We start from the raw sequence: 12,962 nt of genomic DNA, 5'->3' as shown, positions 1-12,962 counted from the left end.
TCATTCCCATCCACTGAGTGCGTGCGGTCTGGCGGCGCGTGCAATAACATTATAATTCACAACTGCCAGAGCGTTTATTAATGCTTAAATTATTAATGTCCCTTTTATTTCAATAGTTCACCATGAGAGCTTTCTGATATGAAAGCCTAAATCAGTTTGTCCATAAATAATGTAGCACCAGGTTTGCTACAATTATCTAAAGTATTAACAAAGGACTCAAGTCCTATATTGTTTTATTATTTTCGACTCCTGGAATTAACTGCACAACTGTCAAGTCCCACAGCTTACTGCAAGGAGTTTGTTTAGAAGACATTGAGGGAGGGCTTGTTTATTTTTCCAATAGGGTTGTCCAATTATGCATCTGCCCATAACAATTGCTGAAAATGATCTGAACACAAGTTTAATTATGAATTAGAATAGGTTTCCAATTAAACTTTTAAATAAATACAATTTGTCATGTTACACACAGAGTGAGAGTAAATGTCCCCTGTGGAGAGGAGGCCCAATGATCTTTCCAAGGTAGACACAAAGCGCTGGAGTAACTCAGCGGGCCAGGCAGCATCTCTGGAGACAAAAAGGATGGATGACGTTTCGGGGTCGAGACCCTTCTTCAGACTGAGTGAGAGTCAGGGGAGAGGGAACTGAGAGATATGAAAAGGTACATAGAACAAATGAATGAGAGGTATGCAAAAGGATAAATCAAAGGCAGCAACGATGATCAAGGAAATGTGGAGCCCACAATGGTCTATTGTTGGCTGTGGTGAGGGTGATAACAAGAGGATACAAACAGTGAAGCTCGGCAGACCGACAGTGAAACTAGTACGTCGACTAAGGTGGGAAAAGATGGAGAAACAGGGGGACACAAGGTTTACTTGAAGTTCGAGAAGTCACTATTCATACCGAAGGTAGACCCAAAATAGTGGAGTAACTCAGCGGGACGGGCAGCATCTCTGGAGAGAAGGAATGGGTGACGTTTCGGGTCGAGACCCTTCTTCATACCGTTGGGTTGTAAGCTGCCCAAGCGAAATATGAGGTGCTGTTCCTCCAATTTGCGTTTGGCCTCACTCTGACAGTGGAGGAGGCCCAGGCCAGATAGGTCAGTGTGGGAATGGGAGGGGGAGTTAAAGTGTTTGGCAAGGATAGGAATCTGTAGGAGACGTGTGGGCCTGGAATTTCCTTGAACCCAACATGGTTAGTTGTTCATTGTATCTCAATAGACAATAGACAATAGGTGCAGGAGGAGGCCATTCGGCCCTTCGAGCCAGCACCGCCATTCAATGTGATCATGGCTGATCATTCTCAATCAGTACCCCGTTCCTGCCTTCTCCCCATACCCCCTGACTCCTCTATCCTTAAGAGCTCTATCTAGCTCTCTCTTGAATGCATTCAGAGAATTGGCCTCCACTGCCTTCTGAGGCAGAGAATTCCACAGATTCACAACTCTCTAACTGAAAATGTTTTTCCTCATCTCAGTTCTAAATGGTCTACCCCTTATTCTTAAACTGTGGCCCCTTGTTCTGTACTCCCCCAACATTGGGAACATGTTTCCTGCCTCTAATGTGTCCAACCCTTTAATAATCTTATACGTTTCGATAAGATCTCGGTACATGTGACAATAATGTACCAAGACTAATATGCAAGGTTAGCACTGCAATTCCTGATGGACATTTGGCAAAAGCAAAAGGAACTTTTGTGGAATTCTCTGCCACGGAGGGCAGTGGAGACCAATTCACTGGAAGAATTTAAGAGAGAGTCAGATGGAGCTGTGGGGGCTAGTGGAATCAGGGGATATGGGGAGAAGTTGGGCACAGGCTACTGATTGTGGATGATCAGCCATGATCACAATGAATTGCGGTGCTGGCTTGAAGGGCCGAATGGCCTCCTGCTGCACCTATTTTCTATGTTTCAAAACGCAGGAAATTTAAGGCACCAGGAAAGGCTGATGTTTCCTCAGAAAGTAATCTGAAGGAAATGCTTGACAAGTGATGGATTCATCACTGAAGTAGACAGTAATGTTGGGTGCAGTATCATGGCAGAGAGAGTGTGCAGTGCCAGCCACAAAAGGAACCAGGTTACCTGTTTTTTTTGAAAACTTTAAAGAGAAAGTGCAGGTCATGCAGTATCTGTGGGAAGAGAAACAGTCAATATTTCAGGTTGCTGATTGTCTCCAGGATTTTCTGGGTGGTTTTATATTTCCAGCATTGGCAGCTATTTTTTAATTTTAATTTTAATTTGTTTTTAGTGATGTCGACTGAGAAATAAATACCGACTAGCAAACTAACTGAAACGTGCTGCCAGAGCTGGTGGTGAAGGCAGATATGATAGCGTCATTTAAGATGTGCAGGAAATGGAGGGATATGGATCATAGGAAACATAGAAAATAGGTGCAGGAGTAGGCCATTCGGCCCTTCGAGCCAGCACCGCCATTCAATATGATCATGGCTGATCATCCAAAATCAGTACCCCATTCCTGCTTTTTTTCCCCCGAGCTAAATCTAACTCTCTCTTGAAAACATCTGATCTGATAAGGGGACTAGAGGTAAAAGAGCCATTAGGAGGCAGTGATCACAACATGATAAGTTTTACTCTGCAAATGGAAAGGCAGAAGGGAAAATCGGAAGTGTCAGTATTACAGTATAGCAAAGGGGATTACAGAGGCATGAGGCAGGAGCTGGCCAAAATTGACTGGAAGGAGGCCCTAGCAGGGAAGACGGTAGAACAGCAATGGCAGGTATTCCTGGGAATAATGCAGAGGTTGCAGGATCAATTTATTCCAAAGAGGTGGAAAGACTCTAAGGGGAGTAAGAGACACCTGTGGCTGACAAGGGAAGTCAGGGACAGCATAAAAATTAAGGAGAGGAAGTATAACATAGCAAAGAAGAGTGGGAAGACAGAGGATTGGGACTCTTTTAAAGAGCAACAAAAGTTAACTAAAAAGGCAATACGGGGAGAAAAGATGAGGTACGAGGGTAAACTAGCCAATAATATAAAGGAGGATAGCAAAAGTTTTTTTAGGTACGTGAAGAGGAAAAAAATAGTCAAGGCAAATGTGGGTCCCTTGAAGACAGAAGCAGGGGAATTTATTATGGGGAACAAAGAAATGGCAGACGAGTTAAACCGTTACTTTGGATCTGTCTTCACTGAGGAAGATACACACAATCTCCCAAATGTTCTAGGGGCCGGAGAACCTAGGGTGATGGAGGAACTGAAGGAAATCCACATTAGGCAGGAAATGGTTTTGGGTAGACTGATGGGACTGAAGGCTGATAAATCCCCAGGGCCTGATGGTCTGCATCCCAGGGTACTTAAGGAGGTGGCTCTAGAAATAGTGGAAGCATTGGAGATCATTTTTCAATGTTCTATAGATTCAGGATCAGTTCCTGTGGATTGGAGGATAGCAAATGTTATCCCACTTTTTAAGAAAGGAGGGAGAGAGAAAACGGGTAATTATAGACCAGTTAGTCTGACATCAGTGGTGGGGAAGATGCTGGAGTCAATTATAAAAGACGAAATTGCTGAGCATTTGGATAGCAGTAATGGGATCATTCCGAGTCAGCATGGATTTACGAAGGGGAAATCATGCTTGACAAATCTACTGGAATTTTTTGAGGATGTAACTAGGAAAATTGACAGGGGAGAGTCAATGGATGTGGTGTATTTCGACTTTCAGAAAGCCTTCGACAAGGTCCCACATAGGAGATTAGTGGGCAAAATTAAGGCACATGGTATTGGGGGTAGGGTACTGACATGGATAGAAAATTGGTTGACAGACAGAAAGCAAAGAGTGGGGATAAATGGGTTCCTTTCGGAATGGCAGGCAGTGACCAGTGGGGTACCGCAAGGTTCGGTGCTGGGACCCCAGCTATTTACGATATACATTAATGACTTAGACGAAGGGATTAAAAGTACCATTAGCAAATTTGCAGATGATACTAAGCTGGGGGGTAGTGTGAATTGTGAGGAAGATGCAATAAGGCTGCAGGGTGACTTGGACAGGTTGTGTGAGTGGGCGGATACATGGCAGATGCAGTTTAATGTAGATAAGTGTGAGGTTATTCACTTTGGAAGTAAGAATAGAAAGGCAGATTATTATCTGAATGGTGTCAAGTTAGGAGGAGGGGGAGTTCAACGAGATTTGGGTGTCCTAGTGCATCAGTCAATGAAAGGAAGCATGCAGCTACAGCAGGCAGTGAAGAAAGCCAATGGAATGTTGGCCTTCGTAACAAGAGGAGTTGAGTATAGGAGCAAAGAGGTCCTTCTACAGTTGTACCGGGCCCTGGTGAGACCGCACCTGGAGTACTGTGTGCAGTTTTGGTCTCCAAATTTGAGGAAGGATATTCTTGCTATGGAGGGCGTGCAGCGTAGGTTCACTAGGTTAATTCCCGGAATGGCGGGACTGTCATATGTTGAAAGGCTGGAGCGATTGGGCTTGTATACACTGGAATTTAGAAGGATGAGGGGGGATCTTATTGAAACGTATAAGATAATTAGGGGATTGGACACATTAGAGGCAGGAAACATGTTCCCAATGTTGGGGGAGTCCAGAACAAGGGGCCACAGTTTAAGAATAAGGGGTAGGCCATTTAGAACGGAGATGAGGAAGAACTTTTTCAGTCAGAGAGTGGTGAAGGTGTGGAATTCTCTGCCTCAGAAGGCAGTGGAGGCCAGTTTGTTGGATGCTTTCAAGAGAGAGCTGGATAGAGCTCTTAAGGATAGCGGAGTGAGGGGGTATGGGGTGAAGGCAGGAACGGGGTACTGATTGAGAGTGATCAGCCATGATCGCATTGAATGGCGGTGCTGGCTCGAAGGGCTGAATGGCCTACTCCTGCACCTATTGTCTATTGTCTATTGTCTATCCAGCTAATTGGCCTTCACCAGAAATAATAGAGCAGAGCAAGATAGACCGCTTGACCCTAAAAACCATAGTACGTCACGGCACCATTTTAGTCGGCAGAAACGTGCAGAAACATTTAAAAAGAAAAATAACAAAAATCTGTGAATTGATAGATGAGATATATTCTGCATTTTTATGGTATCATCACACATACTGTTCCCCCAAAACACTGATCACACTGCGAGAGGCGTAGCGAACGGCGGGATTTGCCTATTAAAATGGCGGACGTTACGCTCCTTTGCGTACTACACTTCAGTATAGGCGATTTTGACGGAGTGGTTCATCTTGCTCCTCTAGTATCGTTGGCCTCCACCACCTTCTGCGGCAGAGAATTCCACAGATTCACCACATGCAGGCAGAGAAGATTAGTTTAACCTGGCAACGTGTTCAGTAAGGACATTATGGGCCGAGGAGCCTGTTCAAGCGCTGTGCTGTTCTATGTTCTATGTTCTGAAGGAAAATGGCAGGCAGTAACTTCAGAATGGCAGGCTGTAACTAGTGGGGTACCGCAAGGCTCGGTGCTGGGACCGCAGCTATTTACAATATACATTAATGACTTGGATGAAGGGATTCAATAGGTTGTGTGAGTGGGCGGATGCATGGCAGATGCAGTTTAATGTGGATAAGTGTGAGGTTATCCACTTTGGTGGTAAGATTAGGAAGGCAGAGTATTATCTGAATGGTGTCAAATTAGGAAAAGGGTTCGTACAACGGGATCTGGGTGTCCTAGTGCATCAGTCACTGAAAGGAAGCATGCAGGTACAGCAGGCAGTGAAGAAAGCCAATGGAATGTTGGCCTTCATAACAAGAGGAGTTGAGTATAGGAGCAAAGAGGTCCTTCTGCAGTTGTACAGGGCCCTAGTGAGACCGCACCTGGAGTACTGTGTGCAGTTTTGGTCTCCAAATTTGAGGAAGGATATTCTTGCTATTGAGGGCGTGCAGCATAGGTTTACTAGGTTAATTCCCGGAATGGCGGGACTATCATATGTTGAAAGACTGGAGCGACTCGGCTTGTATACACTGGAATTTAGAAGGATGAGAGGAGATCTTATCGAAACATATAAGATTATTAAGGGGTTGGACACGTTAGAGGCAGGAAACGTGTTCCCAATGTCAGGGGAGTCCAGAACAAGGGGCCACAGTTTAAGAATAAGGGGTAGGCCATTTAGAACTGAGATGAGGAAAAACCTTTTCAGTCAGAGAGTTGTGAATCTGTGGAATTCTCTGCCTCAGAAGGCAGTGGAGGCCAATTCTCTGAATGCATTCAAGAGAGAGCTAGATAGAGCTCTTAAGGATAACGGAGTCAGGGGGTATGGGGAGAAGGCAGGAACGGGGTACTGATTGGTCACCCTGCAACCTCATAGCATCTTCCTCACAGTTCACACTACCACCCAGCTTTGTATCATCTGCAAATTTGCTAATGGTACTTTTAATCACTTCATCTCTCACAGATGGACGGTTGCCAACAGAACATAATAGGATGGCACCACACTGGAGTGTCAGCCTGTATTATGCATGGAGGTCTTTGGAGAAGTACATGAGTCCACAAACATGTTGAGTTGCACACACCATCCACAGCGGCTGAAACCTCTAAGCAGAATATTCAGAAAGGAGGACAGGAGCTTTGTGTGTGATAGTGCGACTGATTGGGTTTTATTGCAGTGGAAATCTAAAAGCCATGTTATAATGTCCTCTACTGATGAAACAGAAGAATCTTAATGCTCAAGGATTCAATGCGTGGGAACTGCAGCAGGCACAGCAGGAATATTAACGTATAAATGAGCGGAATATCTGAAGATTAGATTTGATCCCAGGTCCAATTTTTTGCTACTTTGTTCATTGATATAAAATAACTTTTGGGAGAGATGTGCTTGGGGGAAGATTTGGCGATAATGTAATATAAAGGCAGCTGCATTTCTGTAAATTGCCGGTTTATTATCTATCAGCTATTGCTGGTTTATTATCGGACTATATTTTTCATCTGAACCAGGATTGGAAAGTGTAAACTTGATGAATTTGAAAATAATCTGTGGAACTGTTCATTACTGCAAAAACAATTCTAATGTGACTGGAATTAATTGTTTTGCAGCAACATAATCTCCTTTGTCCTTCCACCAATTTATCTTCAATACATGGTGTCTCCTCTTCCACTGGAAGCAATAGACTTTTGACTATTTAGTACTCAGCAGTACTACTTAAGTTACTGAAGCCTGAGTACTAAATAGTGGGCCTCACATTGTTGACCTCCCCGTGGTGAGCCCTGTCAACTGACCTCAGTCAGGCGAACGACAACAAACAGAGACAGCAGAAACAGCAGCAGCTTCATAACTTCTGCTGCCTCAAACGTCAAAATCTTCATTTTGTTGCTGCCTTCCGGCGCCAGAGGCCCAGTTTCGATCCTGACTATGAGTGCCGTCTGTGCGGAGTTTGTACGGTGTTCAATCCCGGGGTTTGGTACAGGATGTACAGAACATCCCACTGAGCCTAGATGCAAGATGCCGCCATTTTACAGCCTCAGCTGCAGCCGGCCACAAAGGCCCATCGCAGCCGTCGCCTCCATTCCGGTCGTCCCCCGTGAACCGCAGTCTCTCTCATCGCACAGCCCTCTTCAGCTCTTGTTCTCCGGGGGCGGCTCCTGCAGCTAACCTTGAGGGCGCGGAAGGTAAGACCACTACCAGTTCTTCTTACCAAGCCCTTTGTCCAATGTCCATCGCCGTCTCCCTCCATCCATCCTCCTCCTCTCCGTGACTTCCCTCTCCAGTGGGTTCCCGGTTCCACGGCGGGCAAGCCAGGCCTGCCGTTGGGATGTGGCCACGGCACCTTGGGCCTCCCCCCTCTTCTAGTTTAGTTTAGACATACAGCTTGGAAACAGGCCCTTCAGCCCAAGGAGTCTGCACCGACCAGCGATCCCTGCACACTAATACTATCCTACACACACACACACACACACACACACACACACAGACACACACACGGAACAATTTACAGTTATACGTCTTTGGAGTGTGGGAGGAAACCGAAGATCTCGGAGAAAACCAATGCAGGATATGGGGAGAACGTCTAAACTCTGTGCAGACAGCACCCGTGGTCAGGATCGAAACCGGGTCTCCGGCGCTGTAAGGCGATAACTCCACCGCTGCGCTCTGGGATGGTTCCCGGTTTCCTCGCCAGGCTTTTGTCTCGCGGCGTGCAGCTTTCCGGGAGTGCTGCTGTTATTACTGTGGAGAAGGGGCTTGGGAAGCTGAAAGGCCTGAAGGTGGATGTCACCTGGAACGGAGAGATAACACCCCAGGATTCTGAAAGAGGTAGCTGTTGAGATTGCAGATGTGTTAAAGTCATAGAGTGACACAGTGTGGAAACAGGCTCTTTGGCCCAACCTGTCCTCACTGACCAACATGTCCCAGCTACACCAGTCCCACCTGCCTGCATTTGGCCTAAACCCCTCTAAACATGTCCTATCCATGTACCTGTCTAAACATCTCTTAAACGTTGCCATAGTACCTGTTTCAACTATCTCTTCCAGCTGCTCGTTTCATACACCCATCAACCTTTGTGAGAAAAAGTTACCCCTCAGCTTCCTATTAAATGTTTCCCCCCCCCCCCCCCCCCCCCCTCGCCTTATACCTATGTTTTCTGGTTCACGATTTCCCTACTCTGGGCAAGAGACTGTGTGCATCTACCTGATCTATTCCTCTCATGACTTTGTACACCTCTGTAACATCACCCCTCATCCTCCTGCTCTCCGAGGAATAGTCTCAGCCTGCTCAACCACTCCCTGTAGCTCAGGCCCTCGAATCCTGGCAACGTCCTCGTAAATCTTCTCTGCGCCCTTTCCAGCTTGTCAACATCAGTATTGATCTGTAGTCTTAAAATCTGTAGTTTAAGAAGGGAACTTACTATAAGATAACAAGTCCTTTAACAGTGTCATTAGACGTATAAAATTAACAATTTTTGAGTCAATTCTTTCCCAATTCAGGAAATGGCATTGAGCAATAAGTTGGTTCAATCGATTTGATTTATATTCCCAGATTTATTGTTCATAATCATAGGTTAGATTGTGCAGTGAATGCCATTTGAGGCACTATAATGAACTCATCCATCACTCACGGTTTAGCAGAATAAAGCTTTGAGCCATATTTGTTGGGAAGCAACAGTTAAAAGGATCTGAACTACTATGTTTAATCATGTTCTGTGTGTAATTATAGTGTGGAGCCTACCTCAGTGGCAAAATCGTTGCAGCCTCAGCCTTCAGAGTATAGTGGCCTCCAATCAAGCCAAGATAATGAAAGATCTGAAGAGCGGAGGTTTTTAATCCTCACCGATGGGCATTCATCAAGAAAATAATCTCATTAATACTCCCCATCAACCACTTCTTCAATAATTTCCATCTTATTATATAACTTCACGAAGAAAAGAGCAATCATTATCATCTTTTAATTGGGTTGTTTCTGAAGTGCAAATGAAGGCAGGAGGTAAAAACCTCTTTCTGCCGAGTTTCCTTGGTGTCAGTCCCTATTACTGTGCACGGGTACCTCTGCATAACACGACACCTGATTACAAGGCCAATGAGAAATACCAGAGCAGATTTTAATTAGCACAAAATTAAATAAGAGAAGATATCCATTCAGCCCTCCCGAGAGGATGGGCATAATGGGAACATGAGCAATAAATTATTTCAAGTGAAGAGCTGTAATAAAATTTGCGGACAAAGTTATATATAAGTAAACATTCTGCAAGAACAAATGTTGTTCTGCTTCTCTTCCCATCAATTTAATTAGTTCCAACGGGAAGGGATCCAAATGTAATCAATATGAGGATAAATAACGATGTTCATGGTTATGGCATTTCATTCTTTTTAGATTTGGACCATGTGCTAAACATAGAAACATAGAAACATAGAAAATAGGTGCAGGAGTAGGCCATTTGGCCCTTCCAGCCTGCACCGCCATTCAATATGATCATGGCTGATCATCCAGCTCAGTAACCTGTACCTGCCTTCTCTCCATACCCCCTGATCCCTTTAGCCACAAGGGCCACATCTAACTCCCTCTTAAATATAGCCAATGAACTGGCCTCAACTACCTTCTGTGGCAGAGAATTCCACAGACTCACCACTCTCTGTGTGAAGAAATGTTTTCTCATCTCGGTCCTAAAAGACTTCCCCCTTATCCTTAAGCTGTGACCCCTAGTTCTGGACTTCCCCAACATCGGGAACAATCTTCCCGCATCTAGCCTCTCCAACCCCTTAAGAATTTTATATGTTTCTATAAGATCCCCCCTCAATCTTCTAAATTCCAGCGAGTATAAGCCTAGTCTATCCAATCTTTCTTCAACTGCAGCAGAACCTCCCTGCTCCTACACTCAAATCCTCTTGCTATGAATGCTAACATACCATTCGCTTTCTTCACTGCCTGCTGCACCTGCACGCTTGCTTTCAATGACTGGTGCACCATGACACCCAGGTCACGTTGCATCTCCCCTTTTCCTAATTGGCCACCTAATTGCTGAGTTATGATGCAATGCATCACGAGATCTCAGTTTAGTTTTGTTTATTGTCACGTATACTGAGCTACTGTGAAAAGTTTTTTGTTGCGTCCTAACCAGTCAGCAGAAAGATTCTACTCTAACTTCAAGTAACCCCTGCATTCCCTCTCTCTCCATCCCTCCCCCACCCAAGTCGCACCTGCTTCTTGTTCTCACCTAGCAAACAATTAACAGTGGCCTGTTTCCTTTATCATCGTTACTTATTTGCATATCTTTCATTCATTTGTTCTATATCTATCTACATCACCGTCTATATTTCTCGTTTCCCTCTCCCCTGACTCTAGTCTGAAGAAGGGTCTCGTCCTGAAACGTCACCCATTCCTTCTATCCAGAGATGCTGCCCGCCCCGCTGAGTTACTCCAGCATTTGGTGTCTATCAGTGAAAAGACAATGCATGATTACAATCGAGCCATTCACAGTGCACAGATACATGGAAGGGAATAACCTTTAGTGCAAGGTAAAGCCAGTAAAGAGAGTCCAAGGGTCACCAATGGGGTAGATAATAGTTCAGTATTGCTCTCTAGTTGCGGTAGGATGGTTCAGTTGCCTGATAACAGCTGGGAAGAAACTGTTCCTGAATCAGGGTAATGAATCTGTGGAAGTCATTGCCACAAAAGGCTGTGGAGGCCAAGCCAATGGATATTTTTAAGGCAGAGATAGATAGATTCTTGATCAGTACGGATGTCAGGGGTTGTGGGGAAAAGGCAGGAGAATGGGGTTGAGAGGGAAAGATAGATCAGCTATGATTGAATGGCGGAGTAGACAATGGGCCGAATGACTTAATTCTGCTCCTATCACTTATGACCTTATGAATGCTTTCCATTTGTAGATGCTGTGTAATGCAGTATGTTATGGCGAAGTGCATACTCTGGGATGGTGTGTATTTCAGTGGGTGTTTACATTTGGTTCATATGCCTGGGACACGATGTCATGCAAGTGGGTTATGGCCGTGTTCATACCCCAGGCAAACTGCAAATTGTAATGGGTTATGCCATAGTCCTTGTCGCGCAGGGGGATGAGGGGTGATCTTGTAGAGGTGTATAAAAATCACAAAGGGAATAGTTCAGGTAGACGCACAGGGTCTCTTGCCAAGAAGAGAGGAATCGAGAACCAGTGGACATAGATTTAAAGTGAAAGGGAAAAGATTTCATAGGAATCTGAGGGGTAAACCTTTCCACACAAAGGGTGGTGGGTGTGTGGAGCGAGCTGCCAGACGAGGTAGTTGAGGCAGGGACTATCGCAACTTTTAAGAAACAATTAGACAGGTACATGGACAGGACAGGTTTAGAGGGATATGGGCCAAACACAGGCAGCTGGGACTAGTGTAGCTGGGACATGTCGGTCGGTGTGGGCAAGTTGGGCCGAAGGGCCTGTTTCCACACTGTATCACTCTACGACTCGAGACCATACTCCTGGGATATTATAGATTTAGATTTTTTTTAGATTTAGAGATACAGCGTGGAAACAGGCCCTTCGGCCCACCGAGTCCGCGCCGCCCAGCGATCCCCGCACATTAACACTATCATGCACACACTAGGGACATTTTTTACATATTACCCAGTCAATTAACCTACATACCTGTACGTCTTTTGGAGTGTGGGAGGAAACCGAAGATCTCGGAGAAAACCCACGCAGGTCACGGGGAGAACGTACAAACTCCGTACAGACGGCGCCCGTAGTCAGGATCGAACCTGAGTCTCCGGCGCTGCATTCGCCGTAAGGCAGCAACTCTACCGCTGCGCCACCGTGCGGCACTTATATCAGAGAGTGGGCTACAGAACAGACCATAGCTCTGGGAAAGTGCATTTCAGTGGCTTATTGCTCTGTCAGCACTCCTGTGATATTGTGCGTTATAGTACAGGTCTTTCTCTCTTTAACTCTGAACAACACAGTGAGTTACAGAATTGTCTTTTCTCATGGGAGCAGGTAAAGGATTCTGTTGTTAAATGCAAGTTATGATCTGGGGGGAAAAAACTACTCAAAGACTAGTGGAAGCAGAATCAATCGTAATTTGTAAAAGGAAGTTTTACAGGCACTTGGAACGGAATAACAGTGCAGGTTTCTTGTGAAAAAGCAGGACTACTGAACACAATGATGCGGCGGTTAGTGCTACTGTCTCACAGCCCTCTTTGACCATGTAGCTTTTTACATTGTACTGCTACAAGTAAAAGATTCACTATTCCATTTTCGGTTCATATGACAATTAAACGTTCGTGACTCAGGATATTCCATCTCCCTCCCACATCTTAAAAACATCCTGTTATGTAAATAGGCCACTGTAACTTACCCCTATAAACGTAGGTTAATGGCGAATAGAATCAAAAGAGAGTTGATAGACATGGGGGAGAGGATTGGTTGCAGAGGTAAAAGGAAATGAGGAGCTTGGTTTTGCTTCTCTGAGACATGGCTTGGTTTCGTTTGGTTTAGAGATGGAAACATGCCCTTCGGCCCACCGAGTCCATACTAACCAGCAATCACCCCTTACACTAACCCACACACAATAGGGACAATTTTACAACTTACC

Source organism: Rhinoraja longicauda, chromosome 10, assembly GCF_053455715.1.
Source record: "Rhinoraja longicauda isolate Sanriku21f chromosome 10, sRhiLon1.1, whole genome shotgun sequence".
Classification (NCBI taxonomy): domain Eukaryota; kingdom Metazoa; phylum Chordata; class Chondrichthyes; order Rajiformes; family Arhynchobatidae; genus Rhinoraja; species Rhinoraja longicauda.
Note: the sequence above shows the minus strand (reverse complement) of the source record.